This window comes from Dendrobates tinctorius, unplaced genomic scaffold, assembly GCF_039654945.1.
Source record: "Dendrobates tinctorius isolate UK_male_01 unplaced genomic scaffold, ASM3965494v1 ptg000251l, whole genome shotgun sequence".
NCBI classification, from domain to species: Eukaryota; Metazoa; Chordata; class Amphibia; order Anura; family Dendrobatidae; genus Dendrobates; species Dendrobates tinctorius.
In genome coordinates, this window is record NW_027361918.1 from 10,915,780 (window position 1) to 10,940,019 (window position 24,240).

Genomic DNA, 24,240 nt, shown 5'->3' on the forward strand with positions numbered 1-24,240 from the left:
TTTTGATCCGAGACACGTTTGCTGTTGACAGAAAAGTTCAGTTGATATGCAATGATGAAGTTTATAAATCACAACTATTTAGCAGAGGTTGGTTTCGATCCATCGACCGCTGGGTTTCACAATGTGAATTATGGCCTACAAATACAGTCGGGCAATTTTCTAGCAAACCATTTCTATGTATGTAGAGAACCAGACTGGGGGAGTAAAAAAAACTTACCTAGTTTGTAGAAAAAAGTTGTAATGCAGCACAATCCCAAGCAAAAAGATTGACCTTTTATGGTTTGGTTTGAATATAGAAAATGCTGAGAGGTCGCGAATCTCCTTCTGGTCCTTTGGCACGAGTTGTACTGGGATTTAGGATTTTGACTAGTGTTTTTGATCCGAGACACGTTTGCTGTTGACAGAAAAGTTCAGTTGATATGCAATGATGAAGTTTATAAAACACAACTATTTAGCAGAGGTTGGTTTCGATCCATCGACCGCTGGGTTTCACAATGTGAATTATGGCCTACAAATACAGTCGAGCAATTTTCTAGTAAACCATTTCTCTGTATATAGAGAACCAAACTGGGGGAATGAAAAAAAACTTACCTAGTTTGTAGAAAAAAGTTGTAATGCAGCACAATCCCAAGCGAAAAGATTGATCTTTTATGGTTTGGTTTGAATATAGAAAATGCTGAGAGGTCGCGAATCTCCTTCTGGTCCTTTGGCACGAGTTGTACTGGGATTTAGGATTTTGACTAGTGTTTTTGATCCGAGACACGTTTGCTGTTGACAGAAAAGTTCAGTTGATATGCAATGATGAAGTTTATAAAACACAACTATTTAGCAGAGGTTGGTTTCAATCCATTGACCGCTGGGTTTCACAATGTGAATTATGGTCTACAAATACAGTCGAGCAATTTTCTAGCAAACCATTTCTCTGTATATAGAGAACCAAAATGGGGAAGTGAAAAAAACTTAGCTAGTTTGTAGAAAAAGATGCAATGCAGCACAATTTAGCAGAGGATGGCTTCGATCCATCGACCTCTGGGTTATGGGCCCAGCACGCTTCCGCTGCGCCACTCTGCTTGTGTTAACAGATGTACAGAGTAAAATTCTAATGACTGTTTGTGTTCAGGTCGATGACATGTAAATTTTCAGCCATTACATATTTGTTGGCGACTAGAGTACTCCTGGGGTTCTGCAATTGTTTCTTTGTTTTTTTTTGCTTTCTTGTGTCATATTATTGTTGAAAATCATTAGAGGAAATGGTGTCTGACCATTGTTTAAGGTTCCGGTTAAAACTGGTGGGTGCGTCCGGCTGTTAGACGAAAGTTCGGCAGGCGTTTGTGTCTCTGTGGCGCAATCGGTTAGCGCGTTCGGCTGTTAACCGAAAGGTTGGTGGTTCGAGTCCACCCAGGGACGTTGGTTCCTTTTGCTTGGGTAGCATGCTACAGTTGAAGACGTTTTCACATTGGTGCTCAGCATCTCCATAAAGTAAAAGCACTGTTGCTGCCTAAGTTTTGAATTCACAAGGCAAACTGGAGAAAAAACTTTCCGGTTGTGTTTCTGTCTACATGTCCAGAAAGAGCATAGCTGTCTGGTATTTGCCAGAAGGTTGAAAACATCTGATAGAATACACAAAACTTCCTTCGAGCCGGAATTGAACCAGCGACCTAAGGATTGCTAATTTAGATCTACAGTCCTCCGCTCTACCAGCTGAGCTATCGAAGGCTTGATTTAGCCATTGTTGAAAGTCTTCAAGGTTTGGACGTGTGTGCCACGAGCAGGTGGCATAAACAATTCACTCGGCCAACTGAAAAAGGAATCCAAAGATTGTATTGGAGAATGCGGGCATCGATCCCGCTACCTCTCGCATGCTAAGCGAGCGCTCTACCACTTGAGCTAATCCCCCATGCCCGACGAACGCCATTATCAGTTTCACGCCACACCATGTCACAGTTTACTTATAGTCAAATGTGCCATTGAGTGCTTTTTTTTTTTTTTTTTTTTTTTTTTTTAAGTACAGATTCCTTTCTCCCATATTTGAAGAACATCTACGGAGTTCACAATGTGAATTATGGCCTACAAATAAAGTCGAGCAATTTTCTAGCAAACCATTTCTACGTATGTAGAGAACCAGACTGGGGGAGTAAAAAAAACTTACCTAGTTTGTAGAAAAAAGTTGTAATGCAGCACAATCCCAAGCAAAAAGATTGACCTTTTATGGTTTGGTTTGATTATAGAAAATGCTGAGAGGTCGCGAATCTCCTTCTGGTCCTTTGGCACGAGTTGTACTGGGATTTAGGATTTTGACTAGTGTTTTTGATCCGAGACACGTTTGCTGTTGACAGAAAAGTTCAGTTGATATGCAATGATGAAGTTTATAAATCACAACTATTTAGCAGAGGTTGGTTTCGATCCATCGACCGCTGGGTTTCACAATGTGAATTATGGCCTACAAATACAGTCGGGCAATTTTCTAGCAAACCATTTCTATGTATGTAGAGAACCAGACTGGGGGAGTAAAAAAAACTTACCTAGTTTGTAGAAAAAAGTTGTAATGCAGCACAATCCCAAGCAAAAAGATTGACCTTTTATGGTTTGGTTTGAATATAGAAAATGCTGAGAGGTCGCGAATCTCCTTCTGGTCCTTTGGCACGAGTTGTACTGGGATTTAGGATTTTGACTAGTGTTTTTGATCCGAGACACGTTTGCTGTTGACAGAAAAGTTCAGTTGATATGCAATGATGAAGTTTATAAAACACAACTATTTAGCAGAGGTTGGTTTCGATCCATCGACCGCTGGGTTTCACAATGTGAATTATGGCCTACAAATACAGTCGAGCAATTTTCTAGTAAACCATTTCTCTGTATATAGAGAACCAAACTGGGGGAATGAAAAAAAACTTACCTAGTTTGTAGAAAAAAGTTGTAATGCAGCACAATCCCAAGCGAAAAGATTGATCTTTTATGGTTTGGTTTGAATATAGAAAATGCTGAGAGGTCGCGAATCTCCTTCTGGTCCTTTGGCACGAGTTGTACTGGGATTTAGGATTTTGACTAGTGTTTTTGATCCGAGACACGTTTGCTGTTGACAGAAAAGTTCAGTTGATATGCAATGATGAAGTTTATAAAACACAACTATTTAGCAGAGGTTGGTTTCAATCCATTGACCGCTGGGTTTCACAATGTGAATTATGGTCTACAAATACAGTCGAGCAATTTTCTAGCAAACCATTTCTCTGTATATAGAGAACCAAAATGGGGAAGTGAAAAAAACTTAGCTAGTTTGTAGAAAAAGATGCAATGCAGCACAATTTAGCAGAGGATGGCTTCGATCCATCGACCTCTGGGTTATGGGCCCAGCACGCTTCCGCTGCGCCACTCTGCTTGTGTTAACAGATGTACAGAGTAAAATTCTAATGACTGTTTGTGTTCAGGTCGATGACATGTAAATTTTCAGCCATTACATATTTGTTGGCGACTAGAGTACTCCTGGGGTTCTGCAATTGTTTCTTTGTTTTTTTTTGCTTTCTTGTGTCATATTATTGTTGAAAATCATTAGAGGAAATGGTGTCTGACCATTGTTTAAGGTTCCGGTTAAAACTGGTGGGTGCGTCCGGCTGTTAGACGAAAGTTCGGCAGGCGTTTGTGTCTCTGTGGCGCAATCGGTTAGCGCGTTCGGCTGTTAACCGAAAGGTTGGTGGTTCGAGTCCACCCAGGGACGTTGGTTCCTTTTGCTTGGGTAGCATGCTACAGTTGAAGACGTTTTCACATTGGTGCTCAGCATCTCCATAAAGTAAAAGCACTGTTGCTGCCTAAGTTTTGAATTCACAAGGCAAACTGGAGAAAAAACTTTCCGGTTGTGTTTCTGTCTACATGTCCAGAAAGAGCATAGCTGTCTGGTATTTGCCAGAAGGTTGAAAACATCTGATAGAATACACAAAACTTCCTTCGAGCCGGAATTGAACCAGCGACCTAAGGATTGCTAATTTAGATCTACAGTCCTCCGCTCTACCAGCTGAGCTATCGAAGGCTTGATTTAGCCATTGTTGAAAGTCTTCAAGGTTTGGACGTGTGTGCCACGAGCAGGTGGCATAAACAATTCACTCGGCCAACTGAAAAAGGAATCCAAAGATTGTATTGGAGAATGCGGGCATCGATCCCGCTACCTCTCGCATGCTAAGCGAGCGCTCTACCACTTGAGCTAATCCCCCATGCCCGACGAACGCCATTATCAGTTTCACGCCACACCATGTCACAGTTTACTTATAGTCAAATGTGCCATTGAGTGCTTTTTTTTTTTTTTTTTTTTTTTTTTTTAAGTACAGATTCCTTTCTCCCATATTTGAAGAACATCTACGGAGTTCACAATGTGAATTATGGCCTACAAATAAAGTCGAGCAATTTTCTAGCAAACCATTTCTACGTATGTAGAGAACCAGACTGGGGGAGTAAAAAAAACTTACCTAGTTTGTAGAAAAAAGTTGTAATGCAGCACAATCCCAAGCAAAAAGATTGACCTTTTATGGTTTGGTTTGATTATAGAAAATGCTGAGAGGTCGCGAATCTCCTTCTGGTCCTTTGGCACGAGTTGTACTGGGATTTAGGATTTTGACTAGTGTTTTTGATCCGAGACACGTTTGCTGTTGACAGAAAAGTTCAGTTGATATGCAATGATGAAGTTTATAAATCACAACTATTTAGCAGAGGTTGGTTTCGATCCATCGACCGCTGGGTTTCACAATGTGAATTATGGCCTACAAATACAGTCGGGCAATTTTCTAGCAAACCATTTCTATGTATGTAGAGAACCAGACTGGGGGAGTAAAAAAAACTTACCTAGTTTGTAGAAAAAAGTTGTAATGCAGCACAATCCCAAGCAAAAAGATTGACCTTTTATGGTTTGGTTTGAATATAGAAAATGCTGAGAGGTCGCGAATCTCCTTCTGGTCCTTTGGCACGAGTTGTACTGGGATTTAGGATTTTGACTAGTGTTTTTGATCCGAGACACGTTTGCTGTTGACAGAAAAGTTCAGTTGATATGCAATGATGAAGTTTATAAAACACAACTATTTAGCAGAGGTTGGTTTCGATCCATCGACCGCTGGGTTTCACAATGTGAATTATGGCCTACAAATACAGTCGAGCAATTTTCTAGTAAACCATTTCTCTGTATATAGAGAACCAAACTGGGGGAATGAAAAAAAACTTACCTAGTTTGTAGAAAAAAGTTGTAATGCAGCACAATCCCAAGCGAAAAGATTGATCTTTTATGGTTTGGTTTGAATATAGAAAATGCTGAGAGGTCGCGAATCTCCTTCTGGTCCTTTGGCACGAGTTGTACTGGGATTTAGGATTTTGACTAGTGTTTTTGATCCGAGACACGTTTGCTGTTGACAGAAAAGTTCAGTTGATATGCAATGATGAAGTTTATAAAACACAACTATTTAGCAGAGGTTGGTTTCAATCCATTGACCGCTGGGTTTCACAATGTGAATTATGGTCTACAAATACAGTCGAGCAATTTTCTAGCAAACCATTTCTCTGTATATAGAGAACCAAAATGGGGAAGTGAAAAAAACTTAGCTAGTTTGTAGAAAAAGATGCAATGCAGCACAATTTAGCAGAGGATGGCTTCGATCCATCGACCTCTGGGTTATGGGCCCAGCACGCTTCCGCTGCGCCACTCTGCTTGTGTTAACAGATGTACAGAGTAAAATTCTAATGACTGTTTGTGTTCAGGTCGATGACATGTAAATTTTCAGCCATTACATATTTGTTGGCGACTAGAGTACTCCTGGGGTTCTGCAATTGTTTCTTTGTTTTTTTTTGCTTTCTTGTGTCATATTATTGTTGAAAATCATTAGAGGAAATGGTGTCTGACCATTGTTTAAGGTTCCGGTTAAAACTGGTGGGTGCGTCCGGCTGTTAGACGAAAGTTCGGCAGGCGTTTGTGTCTCTGTGGCGCAATCGGTTAGCGCGTTCGGCTGTTAACCGAAAGGTTGGTGGTTCGAGTCCACCCAGGGACGTTGGTTCCTTTTGCTTGGGTAGCATGCTACAGTTGAAGACGTTTTCACATTGGTGCTCAGCATCTCCATAAAGTAAAAGCACTGTTGCTGCCTAAGTTTTGAATTCACAAGGCAAACTGGAGAAAAAACTTTCCGGTTGTGTTTCTGTCTACATGTCCAGAAAGAGCATAGCTGTCTGGTATTTGCCAGAAGGTTGAAAACATCTGATAGAATACACAAAACTTCCTTCGAGCCGGAATTGAACCAGCGACCTAAGGATTGCTAATTTAGATCTACAGTCCTCCGCTCTACCAGCTGAGCTATCGAAGGCTTGATTTAGCCATTGTTGAAAGTCTTCAAGGTTTGGACGTGTGTGCCACGAGCAGGTGGCATAAACAATTCACTCGGCCAACTGAAAAAGGAATCCAAAGATTGTATTGGAGAATGCGGGCATCGATCCCGCTACCTCTCGCATGCTAAGCGAGCGCTCTACCACTTGAGCTAATCCCCCATGCCCGACGAACGCCATTATCAGTTTCACGCCACACCATGTCACAGTTTACTTATAGTCAAATGTGCCATTGAGTGCTTTTTTTTTTTTTTTTTTTTTTTTTTTTAAGTACAGATTCCTTTCTCCCATATTTGAAGAACATCTACGGAGTTCACAATGTGAATTATGGCCTACAAATAAAGTCGAGCAATTTTCTAGCAAACCATTTCTACGTATGTAGAGAACCAGACTGGGGGAGTAAAAAAAACTTACCTAGTTTGTAGAAAAAAGTTGTAATGCAGCACAATCCCAAGCAAAAAGATTGACCTTTTATGGTTTGGTTTGATTATAGAAAATGCTGAGAGGTCGCGAATCTCCTTCTGGTCCTTTGGCACGAGTTGTACTGGGATTTAGGATTTTGACTAGTGTTTTTGATCCGAGACACGTTTGCTGTTGACAGAAAAGTTCAGTTGATATGCAATGATGAAGTTTATAAATCACAACTATTTAGCAGAGGTTGGTTTCGATCCATCGACCGCTGGGTTTCACAATGTGAATTATGGCCTACAAATACAGTCGGGCAATTTTCTAGCAAACCATTTCTATGTATGTAGAGAACCAGACTGGGGGAGTAAAAAAAACTTACCTAGTTTGTAGAAAAAAGTTGTAATGCAGCACAATCCCAAGCAAAAAGATTGACCTTTTATGGTTTGGTTTGAATATAGAAAATGCTGAGAGGTCGCGAATCTCCTTCTGGTCCTTTGGCACGAGTTGTACTGGGATTTAGGATTTTGACTAGTGTTTTTGATCCGAGACACGTTTGCTGTTGACAGAAAAGTTCAGTTGATATGCAATGATGAAGTTTATAAAACACAACTATTTAGCAGAGGTTGGTTTCGATCCATCGACCGCTGGGTTTCACAATGTGAATTATGGCCTACAAATACAGTCGAGCAATTTTCTAGTAAACCATTTCTCTGTATATAGAGAACCAAACTGGGGGAATGAAAAAAAACTTACCTAGTTTGTAGAAAAAAGTTGTAATGCAGCACAATCCCAAGCGAAAAGATTGATCTTTTATGGTTTGGTTTGAATATAGAAAATGCTGAGAGGTCGCGAATCTCCTTCTGGTCCTTTGGCACGAGTTGTACTGGGATTTAGGATTTTGACTAGTGTTTTTGATCCGAGACACGTTTGCTGTTGACAGAAAAGTTCAGTTGATATGCAATGATGAAGTTTATAAAACACAACTATTTAGCAGAGGTTGGTTTCAATCCATTGACCGCTGGGTTTCACAATGTGAATTATGGTCTACAAATACAGTCGAGCAATTTTCTAGCAAACCATTTCTCTGTATATAGAGAACCAAAATGGGGAAGTGAAAAAAACTTAGCTAGTTTGTAGAAAAAGATGCAATGCAGCACAATTTAGCAGAGGATGGCTTCGATCCATCGACCTCTGGGTTATGGGCCCAGCACGCTTCCGCTGCGCCACTCTGCTTGTGTTAACAGATGTACAGAGTAAAATTCTAATGACTGTTTGTGTTCAGGTCGATGACATGTAAATTTTCAGCCATTACATATTTGTTGGCGACTAGAGTACTCCTGGGGTTCTGCAATTGTTTCTTTGTTTTTTTTTGCTTTCTTGTGTCATATTATTGTTGAAAATCATTAGAGGAAATGGTGTCTGACCATTGTTTAAGGTTCCGGTTAAAACTGGTGGGTGCGTCCGGCTGTTAGACGAAAGTTCGGCAGGCGTTTGTGTCTCTGTGGCGCAATCGGTTAGCGCGTTCGGCTGTTAACCGAAAGGTTGGTGGTTCGAGTCCACCCAGGGACGTTGGTTCCTTTTGCTTGGGTAGCATGCTACAGTTGAAGACGTTTTCACATTGGTGCTCAGCATCTCCATAAAGTAAAAGCACTGTTGCTGCCTAAGTTTTGAATTCACAAGGCAAACTGGAGAAAAAACTTTCCGGTTGTGTTTCTGTCTACATGTCCAGAAAGAGCATAGCTGTCTGGTATTTGCCAGAAGGTTGAAAACATCTGATAGAATACACAAAACTTCCTTCGAGCCGGAATTGAACCAGCGACCTAAGGATTGCTAATTTAGATCTACAGTCCTCCGCTCTACCAGCTGAGCTATCGAAGGCTTGATTTAGCCATTGTTGAAAGTCTTCAAGGTTTGGACGTGTGTGCCACGAGCAGGTGGCATAAACAATTCACTCGGCCAACTGAAAAAGGAATCCAAAGATTGTATTGGAGAATGCGGGCATCGATCCCGCTACCTCTCGCATGCTAAGCGAGCGCTCTACCACTTGAGCTAATCCCCCATGCCCGACGAACGCCATTATCAGTTTCACGCCACACCATGTCACAGTTTACTTATAGTCAAATGTGCCATTGAGTGCTTTTTTTTTTTTTTTTTTTTTTTTTTTTTAAGTACAGATTCCTTTCTCCCATATTTGAAGAACATCTACGGAGTTCACAATGTGAATTATGGCCTACAAATAAAGTCGAGCAATTTTCTAGCAAACCATTTCTACGTATGTAGAGAACCAGACTGGGGGAGTAAAAAAAACTTACCTAGTTTGTAGAAAAAAGTTGTAATGCAGCACAATCCCAAGCAAAAAGATTGACCTTTTATGGTTTGGTTTGATTATAGAAAATGCTGAGAGGTCGCGAATCTCCTTCTGGTCCTTTGGCACGAGTTGTACTGGGATTTAGGATTTTGACTAGTGTTTTTGATCCGAGACACGTTTGCTGTTGACAGAAAAGTTCAGTTGATATGCAATGATGAAGTTTATAAATCACAACTATTTAGCAGAGGTTGGTTTCGATCCATCGACCGCTGGGTTTCACAATGTGAATTATGGCCTACAAATACAGTCGGGCAATTTTCTAGCAAACCATTTCTATGTATGTAGAGAACCAGACTGGGGGAGTAAAAAAAACTTACCTAGTTTGTAGAAAAAAGTTGTAATGCAGCACAATCCCAAGCAAAAAGATTGACCTTTTATGGTTTGGTTTGAATATAGAAAATGCTGAGAGGTCGCGAATCTCCTTCTGGTCCTTTGGCACGAGTTGTACTGGGATTTAGGATTTTGACTAGTGTTTTTGATCCGAGACACGTTTGCTGTTGACAGAAAAGTTCAGTTGATATGCAATGATGAAGTTTATAAAACACAACTATTTAGCAGAGGTTGGTTTCGATCCATCGACCGCTGGGTTTCACAATGTGAATTATGGCCTACAAATACAGTCGAGCAATTTTCTAGTAAACCATTTCTCTGTATATAGAGAACCAAACTGGGGGAATGAAAAAAAACTTACCTAGTTTGTAGAAAAAAGTTGTAATGCAGCACAATCCCAAGCGAAAAGATTGATCTTTTATGGTTTGGTTTGAATATAGAAAATGCTGAGAGGTCGCGAATCTCCTTCTGGTCCTTTGGCACGAGTTGTACTGGGATTTAGGATTTTGACTAGTGTTTTTGATCCGAGACACGTTTGCTGTTGACAGAAAAGTTCAGTTGATATGCAATGATGAAGTTTATAAAACACAACTATTTAGCAGAGGTTGGTTTCAATCCATTGACCGCTGGGTTTCACAATGTGAATTATGGTCTACAAATACAGTCGAGCAATTTTCTAGCAAACCATTTCTCTGTATATAGAGAACCAAAATGGGGAAGTGAAAAAAACTTAGCTAGTTTGTAGAAAAAGATGCAATGCAGCACAATTTAGCAGAGGATGGCTTCGATCCATCGACCTCTGGGTTATGGGCCCAGCACGCTTCCGCTGCGCCACTCTGCTTGTGTTAACAGATGTACAGAGTAAAATTCTAATGACTGTTTGTGTTCAGGTCGATGACATGTAAATTTTCAGCCATTACATATTTGTTGGCGACTAGAGTACTCCTGGGGTTCTGCAATTGTTTCTTTGTTTTTTTTTGCTTTCTTGTGTCATATTATTGTTGAAAATCATTAGAGGAAATGGTGTCTGACCATTGTTTAAGGTTCCGGTTAAAACTGGTGGGTGCGTCCGGCTGTTAGACGAAAGTTCGGCAGGCGTTTGTGTCTCTGTGGCGCAATCGGTTAGCGCGTTCGGCTGTTAACCGAAAGGTTGGTGGTTCGAGTCCACCCAGGGACGTTGGTTCCTTTTGCTTGGGTAGCATGCTACAGTTGAAGACGTTTTCACATTGGTGCTCAGCATCTCCATAAAGTAAAAGCACTGTTGCTGCCTAAGTTTTGAATTCACAAGGCAAACTGGAGAAAAAACTTTCCGGTTGTGTTTCTGTCTACATGTCCAGAAAGAGCATAGCTGTCTGGTATTTGCCAGAAGGTTGAAAACATCTGATAGAATACACAAAACTTCCTTCGAGCCGGAATTGAACCAGCGACCTAAGGATTGCTAATTTAGATCTACAGTCCTCCGCTCTACCAGCTGAGCTATCGAAGGCTTGATTTAGCCATTGTTGAAAGTCTTCAAGGTTTGGACGTGTGTGCCACGAGCAGGTGGCATAAACAATTCACTCGGCCAACTGAAAAAGGAATCCAAAGATTGTATTGGAGAATGCGGGCATCGATCCCGCTACCTCTCGCATGCTAAGCGAGCGCTCTACCACTTGAGCTAATCCCCCATGCCCGACGAACGCCATTATCAGTTTCACGCCACACCATGTCACAGTTTACTTATAGTCAAATGTGCCATTGAGTGCTTTTTTTTTTTTTTTTTTTTTTTTTTTAAGTACAGATTCCTTTCTCCCATATTTGAAGAACATCTACGGAGTTCACAATGTGAATTATGGCCTACAAATAAAGTCGAGCAATTTTCTAGCAAACCATTTCTACGTATGTAGAGAACCAGACTGGGGGAGTAAAAAAAACTTACCTAGTTTGTAGAAAAAAGTTGTAATGCAGCACAATCCCAAGCAAAAAGATTGACCTTTTATGGTTTGGTTTGATTATAGAAAATGCTGAGAGGTCGCGAATCTCCTTCTGGTCCTTTGGCACGAGTTGTACTGGGATTTAGGATTTTGACTAGTGTTTTTGATCCGAGACACGTTTGCTGTTGACAGAAAAGTTCAGTTGATATGCAATGATGAAGTTTATAAATCACAACTATTTAGCAGAGGTTGGTTTCGATCCATCGACCGCTGGGTTTCACAATGTGAATTATGGCCTACAAATACAGTCGGGCAATTTTCTAGCAAACCATTTCTATGTATGTAGAGAACCAGACTGGGGGAGTAAAAAAAACTTACCTAGTTTGTAGAAAAAAGTTGTAATGCAGCACAATCCCAAGCAAAAAGATTGACCTTTTATGGTTTGGTTTGAATATAGAAAATGCTGAGAGGTCGCGAATCTCCTTCTGGTCCTTTGGCACGAGTTGTACTGGGATTTAGGATTTTGACTAGTGTTTTTGATCCGAGACACGTTTGCTGTTGACAGAAAAGTTCAGTTGATATGCAATGATGAAGTTTATAAAACACAACTATTTAGCAGAGGTTGGTTTCGATCCATCGACCGCTGGGTTTCACAATGTGAATTATGGCCTACAAATACAGTCGAGCAATTTTCTAGTAAACCATTTCTCTGTATATAGAGAACCAAACTGGGGGAATGAAAAAAAACTTACCTAGTTTGTAGAAAAAAGTTGTAATGCAGCACAATCCCAAGCGAAAAGATTGATCTTTTATGGTTTGGTTTGAATATAGAAAATGCTGAGAGGTCGCGAATCTCCTTCTGGTCCTTTGGCACGAGTTGTACTGGGATTTAGGATTTTGACTAGTGTTTTTGATCCGAGACACGTTTGCTGTTGACAGAAAAGTTCAGTTGATATGCAATGATGAAGTTTATAAAACACAACTATTTAGCAGAGGTTGGTTTCAATCCATTGACCGCTGGGTTTCACAATGTGAATTATGGTCTACAAATACAGTCGAGCAATTTTCTAGCAAACCATTTCTCTGTATATAGAGAACCAAAATGGGGAAGTGAAAAAAACTTAGCTAGTTTGTAGAAAAAGATGCAATGCAGCACAATTTAGCAGAGGATGGCTTCGATCCATCGACCTCTGGGTTATGGGCCCAGCACGCTTCCGCTGCGCCACTCTGCTTGTGTTAACAGATGTACAGAGTAAAATTCTAATGACTGTTTGTGTTCAGGTCGATGACATGTAAATTTTCAGCCATTACATATTTGTTGGCGACTAGAGTACTCCTGGGGTTCTGCAATTGTTTCTTTGTTTTTTTTTGCTTTCTTGTGTCATATTATTGTTGAAAATCATTAGAGGAAATGGTGTCTGACCATTGTTTAAGGTTCCGGTTAAAACTGGTGGGTGCGTCCGGCTGTTAGACGAAAGTTCGGCAGGCGTTTGTGTCTCTGTGGCGCAATCGGTTAGCGCGTTCGGCTGTTAACCGAAAGGTTGGTGGTTCGAGTCCACCCAGGGACGTTGGTTCCTTTTGCTTGGGTAGCATGCTACAGTTGAAGACGTTTTCACATTGGTGCTCAGCATCTCCATAAAGTAAAAGCACTGTTGCTGCCTAAGTTTTGAATTCACAAGGCAAACTGGAGAAAAAACTTTCCGGTTGTGTTTCTGTCTACATGTCCAGAAAGAGCATAGCTGTCTGGTATTTGCCAGAAGGTTGAAAACATCTGATAGAATACACAAAACTTCCTTCGAGCCGGAATTGAACCAGCGACCTAAGGATTGCTAATTTAGATCTACAGTCCTCCGCTCTACCAGCTGAGCTATCGAAGGCTTGATTTAGCCATTGTTGAAAGTCTTCAAGGTTTGGACGTGTGTGCCACGAGCAGGTGGCATAAACAATTCACTCGGCCAACTGAAAAAGGAATCCAAAGATTGTATTGGAGAATGCGGGCATCGATCCCGCTACCTCTCGCATGCTAAGCGAGCGCTCTACCACTTGAGCTAATCCCCCATGCCCGACGAACGCCATTATCAGTTTCACGCCACACCATGTCACAGTTTACTTATAGTCAAATGTGCCATTGAGTGCTTTTTTTTTTTTTTTTTTTTTTTTTTTTAAGTACAGATTCCTTTCTCCCATATTTGAAGAACATCTACGGAGTTCACAATGTGAATTATGGCCTACAAATAAAGTCGAGCAATTTTCTAGCAAACCATTTCTACGTATGTAGAGAACCAGACTGGGGGAGTAAAAAAAACTTACCTAGTTTGTAGAAAAAAGTTGTAATGCAGCACAATCCCAAGCAAAAAGATTGACCTTTTATGGTTTGGTTTGATTATAGAAAATGCTGAGAGGTCGCGAATCTCCTTCTGGTCCTTTGGCACGAGTTGTACTGGGATTTAGGATTTTGACTAGTGTTTTTGATCCGAGACACGTTTGCTGTTGACAGAAAAGTTCAGTTGATATGCAATGATGAAGTTTATAAATCACAACTATTTAGCAGAGGTTGGTTTCGATCCATCGACCGCTGGGTTTCACAATGTGAATTATGGCCTACAAATACAGTCGGGCAATTTTCTAGCAAACCATTTCTATGTATGTAGAGAACCAGACTGGGGGAGTAAAAAAAACTTACCTAGTTTGTAGAAAAAAGTTGTAATGCAGCACAATCCCAAGCAAAAAGATTGACCTTTTATGGTTTGGTTTGAATATAGAAAATGCTGAGAGGTCGCGAATCTCCTTCTGGTCCTTTGGCACGAGTTGTACTGGGATTTAGGATTTTGACTAGTGTTTTTGATCCGAGACACGTTTGCTGTTGACAGAAAAGTTCAGTTGATATGCAATGATGAAGTTTATAAAACACAACTATTTAGCAGAGGTTGGTTTCGATCCATCGACCGCTGGGTTTCACAATGTGAATTATGGCCTACAAATACAGTCGAGCAATTTTCTAGTAAACCATTTCTCTGTATATAGAGAACCAAACTGGGGGAATGAAAAAAAACTTACCTAGTTTGTAGAAAAAAGTTGTAATGCAGCACAATCCCAAGCGAAAAGATTGATCTTTTATGGTTTGGTTTGAATATAGAAAATGCTGAGAGGTCGCGAATCTCCTTCTGGTCCTTTGGCACGAGTTGTACTGGGATTTAGGATTTTGACTAGTGTTTTTGATCCGAGACACGTTTGCTGTTGACAGAAAAGTTCAGTTGATATGCAATGATGAAGTTTATAAAACACAACTATTTAGCAGAGGTTGGTTTCAATCCATTGACCGCTGGGTTTCACAATGTGAATTATGGTCTACAAATACAGTCGAGCAATTTTCTAGCAAACCATTTCTCTGTATATAGAGAACCAAAATGGGGAAGTGAAAAAAACTTAGCTAGTTTGTAGAAAAAGATGCAATGCAGCACAATTTAGCAGAGGATGGCTTCGATCCATCGACCTCTGGGTTATGGGCCCAGCACGCTTCCGCTGCGCCACTCTGCTTGTGTTAACAGATGTACAGAGTAAAATTCTAATGACTGTTTGTGTTCAGGTCGATGACATGTAAATTTTCAGCCATTACATATTTGTTGGCGACTAGAGTACTCCTGGGGTTCTGCAATTGTTTCTTTGTTTTTTTTTGCTTTCTTGTGTCATATTATTGTTGAAAATCATTAGAGGAAATGGTGTCTGACCATTGTTTAAGGTTCCGGTTAAAACTGGTGGGTGCGTCCGGCTGTTAGACGAAAGTTCGGCAGGCGTTTGTGTCTCTGTGGCGCAATCGGTTAGCGCGTTCGGCTGTTAACCGAAAGGTTGGTGGTTCGAGTCCACCCAGGGACGTTGGTTCCTTTTGCTTGGGTAGCATGCTACAGTTGAAGACGTTTTCACATTGGTGCTCAGCATCTCCATAAAGTAAAAGCACTGTTGCTGCCTAAGTTTTGAATTCACAAGGCAAACTGGAGAAAAAACTTTCCGGTTGTGTTTCTGTCTACATGTCCAGAAAGAGCATAGCTGTCTGGTATTTGCCAGAAGGTTGAAAACATCTGATAGAATACACAAAACTTCCTTCGAGCCGGAATTGAACCAGCGACCTAAGGATTGCTAATTTAGATCTACAGTCCTCCGCTCTACCAGCTGAGCTATCGAAGGCTTGATTTAGCCATTGTTGAAAGTCTTCAAGGTTTGGACGTGTGTGCCACGAGCAGGTGGCATAAACAATTCACTCGGCCAACTGAAAAAGGAATCCAAAGATTGTATTGGAGAATGCGGGCATCGATCCCGCTACCTCTCGCATGCTAAGCGAGCGCTCTACCACTTGAGCTAATCCCCCATGCCCGACGAACGCCATTATCAGTTTCACGCCACACCATGTCACAGTTTACTTATAGTCAAATGTGCCATTGAGTGCTTTTTTTTTTTTTTTTTTTTTTTTTTTTAAGTACAGATTCCTTTCTCCCATATTTGAAGAACATCTACGGAGTTCACAATGTGAATTATGGCCTACAAATAAAGTCGAGCAATTTTCTAGCAAACCATTTCTACGTATGTAGAGAACCAGACTGGGGGAGTAAAAAAAACTTACCTAGTTTGTAGAAAAAAGTTGTAATGCAGCACAATCCCAAGCAAAAAGATTGACCTTTTATGGTTTGGTTTGATTATAGAAAATGCTGAGAGGTCGCGAATCTCCTTCTGGTCCTTTGGCACGAGTTGTACTGGGATTTAGGATTTTGACTAGTGTTTTTGATCCGAGACACGTTTGCTGTTGACAGAAAAGTTCAGTTGATATGCAATGATGAAGTTTATAAATCACAACTATTTAGCAGAGGTTGGTTTCGATCCATCGACCGCTGGGTTTCACAATGTGAATTATGGCCTACAAATACAGTCGGGCAATTTTCTAGCAAACCATTTCTATGTATGTAGAGAACCAGACTGGGGGAGTAAAAAAAACTTACCTAGTTTGTAGAAAAAAGTTGTAATGCAGCACAATCCCAAGCAAAAAGATTGACCTTTTATGGTTTGGTTTGAATATAGAAAATGCTGAGAGGTCGCGAATCTCCTTCTGGTCCTTTGGCACGAGTTGTACTGGGATTTAGGATTTTGACTAGTGTTTTTGATCCGAGACACGTTTGCTGTTGACAGAAAAGTTCAGTTGATATGCAATGATGAAGTTTATAAAACACAACTATTTAGCAGAGGTTGGTTTCGATCCATCGACCGCTGGGTTTCACAATGTGAATTATGGCCTACAAATACAGTCGAGCAATTTTCTAGTAAACCATTTCTCTGTATATAGAGAACCAAACTGGGGGAATGAAAAAAAACTTACCTAGTTTGTAGAAAAAAGTTGTAATGCAGCACAATCCCAAGCGAAAAGATTGATCTTTTATGGTTTGGTTTGAATATAGAAAATGCTGAGAGGTCGCGAATCTCCTTCTGGTCCTTTGGCACGAGTTGTACTGGGATTTAGGATTTTGACTAGTGTTTTTGATCCGAGACACGTTTGCTGTTGACAGAAAAGTTCAGTTGATATGCAATGATGAAGTTTATAAAACACAACTATTTAGCAGAGGTTGGTTTCAATCCATTGACCGCTGGGTTTCACAATGTGAATTATGGTCTACAAATACAGTCGAGCAATTTTCTAGCAAACCATTTCTCTGTATATAGAGAACCAAAATGGGGAAGTGAAAAAAACTTAGCTAGTTTGTAGAAAAAGATGCAATGCAGCACAATTTAGCAGAGGATGGCTTCGATCCATCGACCTCTGGGTTATGGGCCCAGCACGCTTCCGCTGCGCCACTCTGCTTGTGTTAACAGATGTACAGAGTAAAATTCTAATGACTGTTTGTGTTCAGGTCGATGACATGTAAATTTTCAGCCATTACATATTTGTTGGCGACTAGAGTACTCCTGGGGTTCTGCAATTGTTTCTTTGTTTTTTTTTGCTTTCTTGTGTCATATTATTGTTGAAAATCATTAGAGGAAATGGTGTCTGACCATTGTTTAAGGTTCCGGTTAAAACTGGTGGGTGCGTCCGGCTGTTAGACGAAAGTTCGGCAGGCGTTTGTGTCTCTGTGGCGCAATCGGTTAGCGCGTTCGGCTGTTAACCGAAAGGTTGGTGGTTCGAGTCCACCCAGGGACGTTGGTTCCTTTTGCTTGGGTAGCATGCTACAGTTGAAGACGTTTTCACATTGGTGCTCAGCATCTCCATAAAGTAAAAGCACTGTTGCTGCCTAAGTTTTGAATTCACAAGGCAAACTGGAGAAAAAACTTTCCGGTTGTGTTTCTGTCTACATGTCCAGAAAGAGCATAGCTGTCTGGTATTTGCCAGAAGGTTGAAAACATCTGATAGAATACACAAAACTTCCTTCGAGCCGGAATTGAACCAGCGACCTAAGGATTGCTAATTTAGATCTACAGTCCTCCGCTCTACCAGCTGAGCTATCGAAGGCTTGATTTAGCCATTGTTGAAAGTCTTCAAGGTTTGGACGTGTGTGCCACGAGCAGGTGGCATAAACAATTCACTCGGCCAACTGAAAAAGGAATCCAAAGATTGTATTGGAGAATGCGGGTATCGATCCCGCTACCTCTCGCATGCTAAGCGAGCGCTCTACCACTTGAGCTAATCCCCCATGCCCGACGAACGCCATTATCAGTTTCACGCCACACCATGTCACAGTTTACTTATAGTCAAATGTGCCATTGAGTGCTTTTTTTTTTTTTTTTTTTTTTTTTTTTAAGTACAGATTCCTTTCTCCCATATTTGAAGAACATCTACGGAGTTCACAATGTGAATTATGGCCTACAAATAAAGTCGAGCAATTTTCTAGCAAACCATTTCTACGTATGTAGAGAACCAGACTGGGGGAGTAAAAAAAACTTACCTAGTTTGTAGAAAAAAGTTGTAATGCAGCACAATCCCAAGCAAAAAGATTGACCTTTTATGGTTTGGTTTGATTATAGAAAATGCTGAGAGGTCGCGAATCTCCTTCTGGTCCTTTGGCACGAGTTGTACTGGGATTTAGGATTTTGACTAGTGTTTTTGATCCGAGACACGTTTGCTGTTGACAGAAAAGTTCAGTTGATATGCAATGATGAAGTTTATAAATCACAACTATTTAGCAGAGGTTGGTTTCGATCCATCGACCGCTGGGTTTCACAATGTGAATTATGGCCTACAAATACAGTCGGGCAATTTTCTAGCAAACCATTTCTATGTATGTAGAGAACCAGACTGGGGGAGTAAAAAAAACTTACCTAGTTTGTAGAAAAAAGTTGTAATGCAGCACAATCCCAAGCAAAAAGATTGACCTTTTATGGTTTGGTTTGAATATAGAAAATGCTGAGAGGTCGCGAATCTCCTTCTGGTCCTTTGGCACGAGTTGTACTGGGATTTAGGATTTTGACTAGTGTTTTTGATCCGAGACACGTTTGCTGTTGACAGAAAAGTTCAGTTGATATGCAATGATGAAGTTTATAAAACACAACTATTTAGCAGAGGTTGGTTTCGATCCATCGACCGCTGGGTTTCACAATGTGAATTATGGCCTACAAATACAGTCGAGCAATTTTCTAGTAAACCATTTCTCTGTATATAGAGAACCAAACTGGGGGAATGAAAAAAAACTTACCTAGTTTGTAGAAAAAAGTTGTAATGCAGCACAATCCCAAGCGAAAAGATTGATCTTTTATGGTTTGGTTTGAATATAGAAAATGCTGAGAGGTCGCGAATCTCCTTCTGGTCCTTTGGCACGAGTTGTACTGGGATTTAGGATTTTGACTAGTGTTTTTGATCCGAGACACGTTTGTTGTTGACAGAAAAGTTCAGTTGATATGCAATGATGAAGTTTATAAAACACAACTATTTAGCAGAGGTTGGTTTCAATCCATTGACCGCTGGGTTTCACAATGTGAATTATGGTCTACAAATACAGTCGAGCAATTTTCTAGCAAACCATTTCTCTGTATATAGAGAACCAAAATGGGGAAGTGAAAAAAACTTAGCTAGTTTGTAGAAAAAGATGCAATGCAGCACAATTTAGCAGAGGATGGCTTCGATCCATCGACCTCTGGGTTATGGGCCCAGCACGCTTCCGCTGCGCCACTCTGCTTGTGTTAACAGATGTACAGAGTAAAATTCTAATGACTGTTTGTGTTCAGGTCGATGACATGTAAATTTTCAGCCATTACATATTTGTTGGCGACTAGAGTACTCCTGGGGTTCTGCAATTGTTTCTTTGTTTTTTTTTGCTTTCTTGTGTCATATTATTGTTGAAAATCATTAGAGGAAATGGTGTCTGACCATTGTTTAAGGTTCCGGTTAAAACTGGTGGGTGCGTCCGGCTGTTAGACGAAAGTTCGGCAGGCGTTTGTGTCTCTGTGGCGCAATCGGTTAGCGCGTTCGGCTGTTAACCGAAAGGTTGGTGGTTCGAGTCCACCCAGGGACGTTGGTTCCTTTTGCTTGGGTAGCATGCTACAGTTGAAGACGTTTTCACATTGGTGCTCAGCATCTCCATAAAGTAAAAGCACTGTTGCTGCCTAAGTTTTGAATTCACAAGGCAAACTGGAGAAAAAACTTTCCGGTTGTGTTTCTGTCTACATGTCCAGAAAGAGCATAGCTGTCTGGTATTTGCCAGAAGGTTGAAAACATCTGATAGAATACACAAAACTTCCTTCGAGCCGGAATTGAACCAGCGACCTAAGGATTGCTAATTTAGATCTACAGTCCTCCGCTCTACCAGCTGAGCTATCGAAGGCTTGATTTAGCCATTGTTGAAAGTCTTCAAGGTTTGGACGTGTGTGCCACGAGCAGGTGGCATAAACAATTCACTCGGCCAACTGAAAAAGGAATCCAAAGATTGTATTGGAGAATGCGGGCATCGATCCCGCTACCTCTCGCATGCTAAGCGAGCGCTCTACCACTTGAGCTAATCCCCCATGCCCGACGAACGCCATTATCAGTTTCACGCCACACCATGTCACAGTTTACTTATAGTCAAATGTGCCATTGAGTGCTTTTTTTTTTTTTTTTTTTTTTTTTTTTAAGTACAGATTCCTTTCTCCCATATTTGAAGAACATCTACGGAGTTCACAATGTGAATTATGGCCTACAAATAAAGTCGAGCAATTTTCTAGCAAACCATTTCTACGTATGTAGAGAACCAGACTGGGGGAGTAAAAAAAACTTACCTAGTTTGTAGAAAAAAGTTGTAATGCAGCACAATCCCAAGCAAAAAGATTGACCTTTTATGGTTTGGTTTGATTATAGAAAATGCTGAGAGGTCGCGAATCTCCTTCTGGTCCTTTGGCACGAGTTGTACTGGGATTTAGGATTTTGACTAGTGTTTTTGATCCGAGACACGTTTGCTGTTGACAGAAAAGTTCAGTTGATATGCAATGATGAAGTTTATAAATCACAACTATTTAGCAGAGGTTGGTTTCGATCCATCGACCGCTGGGTTTCACAATGTGAATTATGGCCTACAAATACAGTCGGGCAATTTTCTAGCAAACCATTTCTATGTATGTAGAGAACCAGACTGGGGGAGTAAAAAAAACTTACCTAGTTTGTAGAAAAAAGTTGTAATGCAGCACAATCCCAAGCAAAAAGATTGACCTTTTATGGTTTGGTTTGAATATAGAAAATGCTGAGAGGTCGCGAATCTCCTTCTGGTCCTTTGGCACGAGTTGTACTGGGATTTAGGATTTTGACTAGTGTTTTTGATCCGAGACACGTTTGCTGTTGACAGAAAAGTTCAGTTGATATGCAATGATGAAGTTTATAAAACACAACTATTTAGCAGAGGTTGGTTTCGATCCATCGACCGCTGGGTTTCACAATGTGAATTATGGCCTACAAATACAGTCGAGCAATTTTCTAGTAAACCATTTCTCTGTATATAGAGAACCAAACTGGGGGAATGAAAAAAAACTTACCTAGTTTGTAGAAAAAAGTTGTAATGCAGCACAATCCCAAGCGAAAAGATTGATCTTTTATGGTTTGGTTTGAATATAGAAAATGCTGAGAGGTCGCGAATCTCCTTCTGGTCCTTTGGCACGAGTTGTACTGGGATTTAGGATTTTGACTAGTGTTTTTGATCCGAGACACGTTTGCTGTTGACAGAAAAGTTCAGTTGATATGCAATGATGAAGTTTATAAAACACAACTATTTAGCAGAGGTTGGTTTCAATCCATTGACCGCTGGGTTTCACAATGTGAATTATGGTCTACAAATACAGTCGAGCAATTTTCTAGCAAACCATTTCTCTGTATATAGAGAACCAAAATGGGGAAGTGAAAAAAACTTAGCTAGTTTGTAGAAAAAGATGCAATGCAGCACAATTTAGCAGAGGATGGCTTCGATCCATCGACCTCTGGGTTATGGGCCCAGCACGCTTCCGCTGCGCCACTCTGCTTGTGTTAACAGATGTACAGAGTAAAATTCTAATGACTGTTTGTGTTCAGGTCGATGACATGTAAATTTTCAGCCATTACATATTTGTTGGCGACTAGAGTACTCCTGGGGTTCTGCAATTGTTTCTTTGTTTTTTTTTGCTTTCTTGTGTCATATTATTGTTGAAAATCATTAGAGGAAATGGTGTCTGACCATTGTTTAAGGTTCCGGTTAAAACTGGTGGGTGCGTCCGGCTGTTAGACGAAAGTTCGGCAGGCGTTTGTGTCTCTGTGGCGCAATCGGTTAGCGCGTTCGGCTGTTAACCGAAAGGTTGGTGGTTCGAGTCCACCCAGGGACGTTGGTTCCTTTTGCTTGGGTAGCATGCTACAGTTGAAGACGTTTTCACATTGGTGCTCAGCATCTCCATAAAGTAAAAGCACTGTTGCTGCCTAAGTTTTGAATTCACAAGGCAAACTGGAGAAAAAACTTTCCGGTTGTGTTTCTGTCTACATGTCCAGAAAGAGCATAGCTGTCTGGTATTTGCCAGAAGGTTGAAAACATCTGATAGAATACACAAAACTTCCTTCGAGCCGGAATTGAACCAGCGACCTAAGGATTGCTAATTTAGATCTACAGTCCTCCGCTCTACCAGCTGAGCTATCGAAGGCTTGATTTAGCCATTGTTGAAAGTCTTCAAGGTTTGGACGTGTGTGCCACGAGCAGGTGGCATAAACAATTCACTCGGCCAACTGAAAAAGGAATCCAAAGATTGTATTGGAGAATGCGGGCATCGATCCCGCTACCTCTCGCATGCTAAGCGAGCGCTCTACCACTTGAGCTAATCCCCCATGCCCGACGAACGCCATTATCAGTTTCACGCCACACCATGTCACAGTTTACTTATAGTCAAATGTGCCATTGAGTGCTTTTTTTTTTTTTTTTTTTTTTTTTTTTAAGTACAGATTCCTTTCTCCCATATTTGAAGAACATCTACGGAGTTCACAATGTGAATTATGGCCTACAAATAAAGTCGAGCAATTTTCTAGCAAACCATTTCTACGTATGTAGAGAACCAGACTGGGGGAGTAAAAAAAACTTACCTAGTTTGTAGAAAAAAGTTGTAATGCAGCACAATCCCAAGCAAAAAGATTGACCTTTTATGGTTTGGTTTGATTATAGAAAATGCTGAGAGGTCGCGAATCTCCTTCTGGTCCTTTGGCACGAGTTGTACTGGGATTTAGGATTTTGACTAGTGTTTTTGATCCGAGACACGTTTGCTGTTGACAGAAAAGTTCAGTTGATATGCAATGATGAAGTTTATAAATCACAACTATTTAGCAGAGGTTGGTTTCGATCCATCGACCGCTGGGTTTCACAATGTGAATTATGGCCTACAAATACAGTCGGGCAATTTTCTAGCAAACCATTTCTATGTATGTAGAGAACCAGACTGGGGGAGTAAAAAAAACTTACCTAGTTTGTAGAAAAAAGTTGTAATGCAGCACAATCCCAAGCAAAAAGATTGACCTTTTATGGTTTGGTTTGAATATAGAAAATGCTGAGAGGTCGCGAATCTCCTTCTGGTCCTTTGGCACGAGTTGTACTGGGATTTAGGATTTTGACTAGTGTTTTTGATCCGAGACACGTTTGCTGTTGACAGAAAAGTTCAGTTGATATGCAATGATGAAGTTTATAAAACACAACTATTTAGCAGAGGTTGGTTTCGATCCATCGACCGCTGGGTTTCACAATGTGAATTATGGCCTACAAATACAGTCGAGCAATTTTCTAGTAAACCATTTCTCTGTATATAGAGAACCAAACTGGGGGAATGAAAAAAAACTTACCTAGTTTGTAGAAAAAAGTTGTAATGCAGCACAATCCCAAGCGAAAAGATTGATCTTTTATGGTTTGGTTTGAATATAGAAAATGCTGAGAGGTCGCGAATCTCCTTCTGGTCCTTTGGCACGAGTTGTACTGGGATTTAGGATTTTGACTAGTGTTTTTGATCCGAGACACGTTTGCTGTTGACAGAAAAGTTCAGTTGATATGCAATGATGAAGTTTATAAAACACAACTATTTAGCAGAGGTTGGTTTCAATCCATTGACCGCTGGGTTTCACAATGTGAATTATGGTCTACAAATACAGTCGAGCAATTTTCTAGCAAACCATTTCTCTGTATATAGAGAACCAAAATGGGGAAGTGAAAAAAACTTAGCTAGTTTGTAGAAAAAGATGCAATGCAGCACAATTTAGCAGAGGATGGCTTCGATCCATCGACCTCTGGGTTATGGGCCCAGCACGCTTCCGCTGCGCCACTCTGCTTGTGTTAACAGATGTACAGAGTAAAATTCTAATGACTGTTTGTGTTCAGGTCGATGACATGTAAATTTTCAGCCATTACATATTTGTTGGCGACTAGAGTACTCCTGGGGTTCTGCAAT

The 24,240-nt window shown here is 40.7% G+C and overlaps 30 non-coding genes across 30 annotated transcripts; 10 read left to right on the forward strand and 20 right to left on the reverse strand.

Annotated features, from left to right (window-relative positions):
• Positions 1 to 1,333: 1,333 nt before the first annotated feature.
• TRNAN-GUU (transfer RNA asparagine (anticodon GUU)) lies at positions 1,334 to 1,407 on the forward strand. Its single transcript has one exon. It is a non-coding gene; the product is annotated as a tRNA-Asn (tRNA).
• Positions 1,408 to 1,630: 223 nt separating this feature from the next.
• On the reverse strand, positions 1,631 to 1,716 carry TRNAY-GUA (transfer RNA tyrosine (anticodon GUA)). The gene is given in 2 exon segments: positions 1,631 to 1,666; positions 1,680 to 1,716. It is a non-coding gene; the product is annotated as a tRNA-Tyr (tRNA).
• A 108-nt stretch (positions 1,717 to 1,824) lies between these two features.
• On the reverse strand, positions 1,825 to 1,897 carry TRNAA-AGC (transfer RNA alanine (anticodon AGC)). The gene has a single exon. It is a non-coding gene; the product is annotated as a tRNA-Ala (tRNA).
• A 1,741-nt stretch (positions 1,898 to 3,638) lies between these two features.
• Positions 3,639 to 3,712, forward strand: TRNAN-GUU (transfer RNA asparagine (anticodon GUU)). Its single transcript has one exon. It is a non-coding gene; the product is annotated as a tRNA-Asn (tRNA).
• A 223-nt stretch (positions 3,713 to 3,935) lies between these two features.
• Positions 3,936 to 4,021, reverse strand: TRNAY-GUA (transfer RNA tyrosine (anticodon GUA)). The gene is given in 2 exon segments: positions 3,936 to 3,971; positions 3,985 to 4,021. It is a non-coding gene; the product is annotated as a tRNA-Tyr (tRNA).
• Positions 4,022 to 4,129: 108 nt separating this feature from the next.
• TRNAA-AGC (transfer RNA alanine (anticodon AGC)) lies at positions 4,130 to 4,202 on the reverse strand. The gene has a single exon. It is a non-coding gene; the product is annotated as a tRNA-Ala (tRNA).
• A 1,741-nt stretch (positions 4,203 to 5,943) lies between these two features.
• On the forward strand, positions 5,944 to 6,017 carry TRNAN-GUU (transfer RNA asparagine (anticodon GUU)). The gene has a single exon. It is a non-coding gene; the product is annotated as a tRNA-Asn (tRNA).
• A 223-nt stretch (positions 6,018 to 6,240) lies between these two features.
• Positions 6,241 to 6,326, reverse strand: TRNAY-GUA (transfer RNA tyrosine (anticodon GUA)). The gene is given in 2 exon segments: positions 6,241 to 6,276; positions 6,290 to 6,326. It is a non-coding gene; the product is annotated as a tRNA-Tyr (tRNA).
• A 108-nt stretch (positions 6,327 to 6,434) lies between these two features.
• TRNAA-AGC (transfer RNA alanine (anticodon AGC)) lies at positions 6,435 to 6,507 on the reverse strand. Its single transcript has one exon. It is a non-coding gene; the product is annotated as a tRNA-Ala (tRNA).
• A 1,741-nt stretch (positions 6,508 to 8,248) lies between these two features.
• Positions 8,249 to 8,322, forward strand: TRNAN-GUU (transfer RNA asparagine (anticodon GUU)). The gene has a single exon. It is a non-coding gene; the product is annotated as a tRNA-Asn (tRNA).
• A 223-nt stretch (positions 8,323 to 8,545) lies between these two features.
• On the reverse strand, positions 8,546 to 8,631 carry TRNAY-GUA (transfer RNA tyrosine (anticodon GUA)). Its single transcript is given in 2 exon segments — positions 8,546 to 8,581; positions 8,595 to 8,631. It is a non-coding gene; the product is annotated as a tRNA-Tyr (tRNA).
• A 108-nt stretch (positions 8,632 to 8,739) lies between these two features.
• On the reverse strand, positions 8,740 to 8,812 carry TRNAA-AGC (transfer RNA alanine (anticodon AGC)). Its single transcript has one exon. It is a non-coding gene; the product is annotated as a tRNA-Ala (tRNA).
• A 1,742-nt stretch (positions 8,813 to 10,554) lies between these two features.
• On the forward strand, positions 10,555 to 10,628 carry TRNAN-GUU (transfer RNA asparagine (anticodon GUU)). Its single transcript has one exon. It is a non-coding gene; the product is annotated as a tRNA-Asn (tRNA).
• Positions 10,629 to 10,851: 223 nt separating this feature from the next.
• TRNAY-GUA (transfer RNA tyrosine (anticodon GUA)) lies at positions 10,852 to 10,937 on the reverse strand. The gene is given in 2 exon segments: positions 10,852 to 10,887; positions 10,901 to 10,937. It is a non-coding gene; the product is annotated as a tRNA-Tyr (tRNA).
• Positions 10,938 to 11,045: 108 nt separating this feature from the next.
• Positions 11,046 to 11,118, reverse strand: TRNAA-AGC (transfer RNA alanine (anticodon AGC)). Its single transcript has one exon. It is a non-coding gene; the product is annotated as a tRNA-Ala (tRNA).
• A 1,740-nt stretch (positions 11,119 to 12,858) lies between these two features.
• On the forward strand, positions 12,859 to 12,932 carry TRNAN-GUU (transfer RNA asparagine (anticodon GUU)). The gene has a single exon. It is a non-coding gene; the product is annotated as a tRNA-Asn (tRNA).
• Positions 12,933 to 13,155: 223 nt separating this feature from the next.
• On the reverse strand, positions 13,156 to 13,241 carry TRNAY-GUA (transfer RNA tyrosine (anticodon GUA)). The gene is given in 2 exon segments: positions 13,156 to 13,191; positions 13,205 to 13,241. It is a non-coding gene; the product is annotated as a tRNA-Tyr (tRNA).
• A 108-nt stretch (positions 13,242 to 13,349) lies between these two features.
• Positions 13,350 to 13,422, reverse strand: TRNAA-AGC (transfer RNA alanine (anticodon AGC)). Its single transcript has one exon. It is a non-coding gene; the product is annotated as a tRNA-Ala (tRNA).
• Positions 13,423 to 15,163: 1,741 nt separating this feature from the next.
• Positions 15,164 to 15,237, forward strand: TRNAN-GUU (transfer RNA asparagine (anticodon GUU)). The gene has a single exon. It is a non-coding gene; the product is annotated as a tRNA-Asn (tRNA).
• A 223-nt stretch (positions 15,238 to 15,460) lies between these two features.
• Positions 15,461 to 15,546, reverse strand: TRNAY-GUA (transfer RNA tyrosine (anticodon GUA)). Its single transcript is given in 2 exon segments — positions 15,461 to 15,496; positions 15,510 to 15,546. It is a non-coding gene; the product is annotated as a tRNA-Tyr (tRNA).
• A 108-nt stretch (positions 15,547 to 15,654) lies between these two features.
• On the reverse strand, positions 15,655 to 15,727 carry TRNAA-AGC (transfer RNA alanine (anticodon AGC)). The gene has a single exon. It is a non-coding gene; the product is annotated as a tRNA-Ala (tRNA).
• A 1,741-nt stretch (positions 15,728 to 17,468) lies between these two features.
• On the forward strand, positions 17,469 to 17,542 carry TRNAN-GUU (transfer RNA asparagine (anticodon GUU)). The gene has a single exon. It is a non-coding gene; the product is annotated as a tRNA-Asn (tRNA).
• A 223-nt stretch (positions 17,543 to 17,765) lies between these two features.
• TRNAY-GUA (transfer RNA tyrosine (anticodon GUA)) lies at positions 17,766 to 17,851 on the reverse strand. Its single transcript is given in 2 exon segments — positions 17,766 to 17,801; positions 17,815 to 17,851. It is a non-coding gene; the product is annotated as a tRNA-Tyr (tRNA).
• A 108-nt stretch (positions 17,852 to 17,959) lies between these two features.
• On the reverse strand, positions 17,960 to 18,032 carry TRNAA-AGC (transfer RNA alanine (anticodon AGC)). The gene has a single exon. It is a non-coding gene; the product is annotated as a tRNA-Ala (tRNA).
• Positions 18,033 to 19,773: 1,741 nt separating this feature from the next.
• TRNAN-GUU (transfer RNA asparagine (anticodon GUU)) lies at positions 19,774 to 19,847 on the forward strand. The gene has a single exon. It is a non-coding gene; the product is annotated as a tRNA-Asn (tRNA).
• Positions 19,848 to 20,070: 223 nt separating this feature from the next.
• Positions 20,071 to 20,156, reverse strand: TRNAY-GUA (transfer RNA tyrosine (anticodon GUA)). The gene is given in 2 exon segments: positions 20,071 to 20,106; positions 20,120 to 20,156. It is a non-coding gene; the product is annotated as a tRNA-Tyr (tRNA).
• Positions 20,157 to 20,264: 108 nt separating this feature from the next.
• On the reverse strand, positions 20,265 to 20,337 carry TRNAA-AGC (transfer RNA alanine (anticodon AGC)). Its single transcript has one exon. It is a non-coding gene; the product is annotated as a tRNA-Ala (tRNA).
• Positions 20,338 to 22,078: 1,741 nt separating this feature from the next.
• On the forward strand, positions 22,079 to 22,152 carry TRNAN-GUU (transfer RNA asparagine (anticodon GUU)). The gene has a single exon. It is a non-coding gene; the product is annotated as a tRNA-Asn (tRNA).
• A 223-nt stretch (positions 22,153 to 22,375) lies between these two features.
• Positions 22,376 to 22,461, reverse strand: TRNAY-GUA (transfer RNA tyrosine (anticodon GUA)). Its single transcript is given in 2 exon segments — positions 22,376 to 22,411; positions 22,425 to 22,461. It is a non-coding gene; the product is annotated as a tRNA-Tyr (tRNA).
• A 108-nt stretch (positions 22,462 to 22,569) lies between these two features.
• On the reverse strand, positions 22,570 to 22,642 carry TRNAA-AGC (transfer RNA alanine (anticodon AGC)). Its single transcript has one exon. It is a non-coding gene; the product is annotated as a tRNA-Ala (tRNA).
• Positions 22,643 to 24,240: the final 1,598 nt, after the last annotated feature.